General features: G+C 43.3%; 1 protein-coding gene across 1 annotated transcript in view; it reads left to right on the plus strand.

Annotated features, from left to right (window-relative positions):
- The window catches only part of LOC129171402 (chromobox protein homolog 1-like), a 37,914-nt gene that overhangs the window by 25,899 nt on the left and 5,155 nt on the right, over positions 1-6,860 (plus strand). The gene's annotated exons all lie outside the window — the stretch shown is intronic.

Here is a 6,860-nt window from a genome sequence, read left to right on the forward strand (position 1 = left end):
AGACGTCATCTGTACTTCTGTGAAGAAGGTGTCGGATGTTTCGCTCCTCATCCGAAGAGCTTCGTCAGTGAACTAATAAGTGCTGGTAGCTTAGGCCTTAAATACAGTAAGAGTGGGCGGAATTGGTGTGCCAACACCCTCCTCCTATTGGTTCCTTACACTAAGACTGGGAGGAGTTGTGGTCTAATCCTCTCCTGCCATTAGCACCTCCGATCAAAGGGAAGTGTAGCTCCCTGAGTTGGGTATGAACGACTCTGATACTGGCTCATTAGCATCTATTGTTCTGGCTCGGCCCTGGCTCCACCTCATTTGCAAGACTAAGAGCTGTGGGTTTTGGTCTCAGTAACCTGCTGAACACAGGGTCCAAATTAAACCTCAAACCACCATTCCGATTCACTGATGGGTTCTGTTGTTTGACAAAAATAGCTTCCTTTACTCCTCTTTCAAACCATCTGTTTTCTTTGGCCAAAATCTTTACCTCGCTGTCCTGAAAAGAGTGATTGGTAGCTTTCAGGTGTAGATGTACTGCTGATTGAGGCCCACTAGAATTGTCCCTGCGATGTTGATAAAGCCTTTTTTGGAGCATTTGCTTAGTTTCCCCAATGTAGTGCTCTTTGCATTCCTCGTCTTTACAGTGGATGGAATAGACCACATTGCTCTGTTTTTGGTTTGGAGCCTTGTCTTTAGGATGCACTCATTTTTGTCTCAGGGTATTTACTGGTTTGAAATAGGTAGGAATTTTGTGTTGCCATAAGATCCTCTGGTGTTTTTCGGAGACCCCCGCTACATAAGGGACTACCACTCCTCTCCTTTTTGCTTCTGTGGGCTTTTGGGTTTCTTTCCCTACTCTCTTCTTTTGACATTTGTTAAAAGCCCACCGCGGGTACCCACAGGTTGAGAGCGCTCTCTGGACATGTTGTGTCTCCTTTTTCCTTCCCTCAGCACTAGTTGGTATTTGTTCCGCTCTATGTTGGAGGGTCCGAATAACCCCTAGTTTATGTTGTAGTGGATGGTTTGATTCAAAAAGCAGGTATTGGTCAGTGTGTGTGGCCTTTCTAAAGACCTCTGTAAGTAGCTGGCTGTCCTCTCCTATAATTACCTTGCAGTCTAAGAAGGCTAGTTGGTTCTCTTTAGCGTCCTTGCGAGTAAATTTGATATTGGTGTCCACCGCATTGATGTGATCTGTGAAAGACTGAATTTCTTGTTTTTTGATTATGACAAAGGTGTCATCCACGTATCTAAACCAGTGCCTTGGTTTTGTCCCTGAGAAGGATGAGAGAGCCTGTTTCTCCATCTCTTCCATGTACAGTTTTGCCACTATGGGTGAGACTGGTGAGCCCATAGCACAACCATGAATTTGTCTGTAAAATTTCCCTCTAAACTGAAAATATGTAGTGTTAAGGCAAATTTCCAATAATTGGCAGATGTGGTCAGCACTAAGTTTTGTTCTCCGATGCAGAGTTGAGTCCTCGAGCAGTCTCTTCCTCACCACCGAGACTGCTGCTGAGGTGGGGACAGATGTGAAAAGTGAAGTCACATCATAAGACACCAATGTTTCCTCTGGCTCCAATCTGAGGTCTTTGATGCTCGCCAAAAACCCTTTTGTGTTCTCTATATGATGATCAGTGTTGCCTACCAATGGGGATAAGACTGTTTTTACATATTTAGCTACATTGTACGTGGTAGAGTCAATGCTACAGACAATGGGTCTGAGGGGAAACCCTTCCTTGTGGATTTTTGGAAGGCCATAGATACATGGTGTAGCCTCCCCAGGGTATAACCTATGATACATCTGTCTGTCAATTAGTTCTTCCTTCTCTAACTTTTGGAGACAGTCTATGATTTCTTTCTTATACCTGCTGGATGGGTCCCTTTTAAGTTGCTCATATGTGTTGGAATCACTAATTATACTTTTTATTTTTTCTTCATAGTCCAATGTGAGAACCACTGTGCATCTGCCCTTATCAGCTGGTAAGATGGTGATGCTCTCATCTTTCTGCAGAGCCGCTAATGCTTTCCTCTCACCTACCGTGATATTGGACGGTGGTGGTTTAGCACTACTGAGAAGGGCCGATATTCTCAGACGAAGGTCCCCTGCCTCTGTTCTAGAAAGGTTATTGTTCCTGATGGCCGATTCAGCTGCTGTGATATAGTCTACTGTGGGTATCGTTTTAGGAGTCACTGAGAAGTTAAGACCCTTGGTTAATACTGCCTTCTCTGTCTCCGAGAGGCTTCTGTCTGACAGAGTTTTGATCCAATTTTCTTTAGTATTGGTCTGATTCCCCCCTCCTTAGTTTTTACGACAAGCTGTGGTCGATTTTCCAATAGAAGTTTCTGGAATTTTCCCTTATGCCTTTCTTTGGTTTTGCTATGGTGCTTCATATAACCCGATTTAATAAATTCACAAACCTCCTGATAGGTTTCGTGCGTAAGCTTGGTTTGCAATCTCTTATAGAAGGCTTCTACTTCAGACTGTTTATTTTTTATCTCTATGTTAAGTCTCCTAATTCTCAAATTCTGTATTTTTCTGATGTAGTTTATTTGCATTTTTTTTGCCAAGTGTCCTTGCTCAAGTGACGCTTGCCTCATGCATTTGGGGATTAACCTACTCTGCCTGCATCTAAGATTGAATCTGAGGTGGTTCCTTAAATCTGCTAATTTAAGAGTGGCCTTTTCTAAGCTACGTACCAGCAGAAGGATGTCTCTCCCAAAGTTGGTAGCAATGTGTCTGTGTAGGCTCTCAGTCGTACAGGAGTTGTCCATCGAGGAAAAGGCTTCTTGAGACGTCATCTGTACTTCTGTGAAGAAGGTGTCGGACGTTTCGCTCCTCATCCGAAGAGGTTGGTTCCTTACACTAAGCCTGGCTTAGTGTAAGGAACCAATAGGAGGAGGGTGTTGGCACACCAATTCCGCCCACTCTTACTGTATTTAAGGCCTAGGCTACCAGCACTTGTTAGTTCGCTGACGAAGCTCTTCGGATGAGGAGCGAAACGTCCGACACCTTCTTCACAGAAGTACAGATGACGTCTCAAGAAGCCTTTCCCTCGATGGACAACTCCTGTACGACTGAGAGCCTACACAGACACATGCAAAAGTAGTTGACCGGGGGAGGGGCGGGGTTAAACACATGCTGTGGTGCTCTTGGAGACGATTCGTTGGTGAGAAATTAGCTTGAAGGGATTTGACCTATTTTGACTTAATTTGTCTACTAAGATGGGTGTTTGTTTTTGTATTTTATTTATAATATAACATTATATTTTTGTAGCTGCTCATTGAGCTTTAAATAAATCGCTTTAAATAATAAACATCTGATATTGTGTATTTCTTACATTAGTAATTCATTTTACACATAATTTGTTCATAAATGATTTTAAAACAACAAAAATCTGAGGAGCTACTTGGGAGCCAAAAGAGACGTCTCTTTTTAGTGAGCCGAGCCAAGAGAATCAGCTCTCTAAAAAGAGCCAACATTTCCATCACTAGTTGTCGTGACGGCGATGGGGCGGCACCTGGTCTGTGATGTCATTGTTTCTGGAAAACAGCAGTTTGGCCGTCTGTACGGAAACGACAAGGCAGCCTTTTCAGATTTTCCCACTCTGGACGCCGTTTTCCGAAAATACCGTTTCACGTCACCGAGAACACCGTTTCCGTGAGCATGAAGAGCCGTATCGGAAGTATCGATGTGTCAGTATGGACCGCACATCACTAAAGTCAAGTTTCAAGTCAAAGCAGGACAGCTCGAGCCACGTCCAAAGTCATATACCTGAAATTTTCGAGTCCTTAAAGGTCATAAGCACCGTTAAGCGTTTCCCGAATAAAAAAACATGACACCATCGTTTACAAATGCAAATGAAAAAACGATCCTCAGAAGAATGTTGACGCATCCCAGGGTGTTCTTCTTTTCCTTTGGTCTTTTCCCTTCAGGGGTCGCCACTGTCATAGTTTGAGCTGCTGCTCTGTCGCCACCTTGTGGTTTGTCTTTGCAGCACACCTACCTGCCTAGGGGAGGAGTTTCCTGCCACACCTGTGTTCAACCATCGCTGGACTATTTAACTCTCACATTGTTTGCTTAGTATTTGCCAGATTGTCTTCTGATGTTCAGTTGCCATGCTCTTGCTCTGTTACCTTGCATACCTGGCCAAGTTTCGCTCTTGTGAGTATTTCCAGTTCTAGACCTCCTTGCTTAGTCTTTTGTCTGTTTTATGATTTACACTTCTAGTCTTGTGTCTCGAGTCCTATTTTTGTTATACCTTGTTTTTTGCTCGACTTACCTAGTCCATGTTTTTGTACCTAGCTCTTGCTTCAGTTTTTGACCACAAGTTTTTTGCTACTTCTGTTTGTACATTTTTGTTATAGTATTTTTCCCATTGAGCTTTTCTCCTGCCTAGTCTGTGCAGCGCCATTAGTTCCGCCTTTTGCTACCTTTTAGTTTTTCTGCCTACCCTATTGTGCAGCTTCCTGAGTTCTTTGTGTGTATTTTTCCCCGCGGCTGTGCCCGGGTCATGCTTTTGGGACTGCATAGTTCTACCACGACTAAAAGTAATAAAATTACTAAATTGCCATCGGTGTGCTCTCTGCATTTTGGAATCCAATCTTTCGGCTGTAAGCCACCACGTGACAGCCACAGTCAATCGATTGCCTCCATCTAACCCTGTGTTCTGCATCCTCTTCTCTCACACCAACTACCTTCATGTCCTCTTTGGTCTTCCTCTAGGCCTCCTGACTGGCAGTTCCAAACTCAGCATCCTTCTACCGATATATTCCCTATCTCTCCTCTGGACATGTCCAAACCATCTCAGTCTGGCCTCTCTGACTTTATCTCCAAAACCTCTAACATGTGCTGTCCCTCTGATGTACTCATTCCTGATCCTATCCTTCCTGGTCACTCCTAGAGAGAACCTCAGCATCTTCATCTCTGCTACCTCCAGCTCTGTCTCCTGTCTTTTCCTCATGGACACTGTCTCTAGACCAAACACCACCACAGTTTTGTACACCTTTCCTTTCATTTTAGCTGAAACTCTTCTATCACACATCACACCTGACACTTTTCTCCACCCGTACCATCCTGCCTGTACACGCTTCTTCACCTCTTTTCCACACTCTCCATCGCTCTGGACTGTTGACCCTAAGTACCTCAAATCCTCCACCTTCTTGATCTCTTCTCCCTGTAAGCTCACTCTTCCACTTGGGTCCCTCTCATTCACACACATGTACTCTGTCTTACTGCGGCTAACCTTCATTCCATTCAGTGTTAAGTCACTGAAATGTAAACCACACCCTCCTTGTTTGTTCTTAAACCCTATTGGACATGAATAGATGCATTCAATGAGGCGGATGCTGTGGGTAAATGTGGTGTGTTGCTGGAAATGACATAATAACGATCACGTTAGCTGAATACTTGGAATGGGGGCACGTTTCACTCAACACACTCACTGAAAATCTCCAGCATTTTGAAGTCATCAGACTAAAATCCGAGCCAAGTCCCAAGTCGCTGATGTTGGAGTCCAAGTCGAGTTGCAAGTCTTTGATGATATTTTCAAATCCAGTCCAAAGTCCCCAAAATTGTGGCTAGAATGTGACGCGAGTCCAAGTCGCGTGACTTGAGTTCACACCTGTGCTGTTTAGTACTTCTAATACACACATTGATATACAATAGAATGGTCTTGTTTCTACAAGCTAACTATCATAAAGACTTTTATCTCTCGCATTTTATAATATTCCATATTTACAGTTGTTTTCTGTCTGAATAGTAATGACAGTCTTACAAATACCGAAGCTATTTTTATGATCACATTGCTGCTGTTCTGTAAGACTGAATTAAAAGTGTATTCTTGATATAGCTTTATTTACTATGTACTCTTCTGGACTACGTACTTTGTTACTGAAATAAAAGTTACCAAAAAACAAACAAACTCAGTAGTCGCCATCTTGGCTACGTAGCGGAAGAGGAGGGACCACATGGAAATAATGGCGGCTGAGGAGCAACACTAGCAATAGAAAGCAGTGAAAAGGGTTTTACTTTATTTTCCGGAAAATGACCCTTATTGTCAATTGAAAATGTTGAAACATAAATAAATTCTACAATAAACGTGAGCAAAGGCAGGGAAGTCAAATGAATACAAATACCCATGAGGCTTTGTCGAAACGTCACTTCCGGTATTGCTGTTGGCGGGTAGACGGGCTTTGCTAGTCTGTTAGCAGTGCAGAAGCTATTGTATTATTTAGCGTCCAGCCATTAGATGGACAAAGGATCTAGCCAACGTTGAAGCTTTTGTAGTTGTATTAGTCACAGCTGCTGTAGTTCGGTCTGCTGTTAGCTTAAAACAGAGCCGAAAGTACAGTGACTTTGCTGGGGCCTACAAGCTCATTCAAGATCTTCGAAGTTTTCTCCGATAAGGTGAGGTTCTCGGTAGGTTGCCGACGAAGAGAAACACGCCATGTTGGCTGCAGAGGCTAGCTGCCGCTTCTGTGCGCTCGAGATGATGTAAATGGGATAAGTGGAGTGGAGTTTTAAAAAGCACGACGATATTTTTCACAGCGTTACAGCATTTGGTTTAAAACGCGCAAGCTTGACGTTATGGCGTGTGCGGAGCACGTTGCCTTCTATTTTACCATTTCAATGCGTAACGTGTCTTCTGTGCTTGTCGGATAGCAGCGTTAGTGGCTTGATGTGATTTCTACTGGCGTTTTAAAAAAGTGCTCAAGGTCTATCCGTGTAGTATACTTGGTTTGTTCATTTTTTCAAACATAAATAAACAGTGACCACTGATGAGAGAAGCTGAAAGACAACCATCAAGTTAACAGGCTAATTCCCCCCCCCCCTTTTGGAATTGCCAAATACACTGAAATTGCATACAATA

The sequence above is a fragment of the Dunckerocampus dactyliophorus genome, chromosome 18 (genome assembly GCF_027744805.1).
Source record: "Dunckerocampus dactyliophorus isolate RoL2022-P2 chromosome 18, RoL_Ddac_1.1, whole genome shotgun sequence".
NCBI lineage: Eukaryota > Metazoa > Chordata > Actinopteri > Syngnathiformes > Syngnathidae > Dunckerocampus > Dunckerocampus dactyliophorus.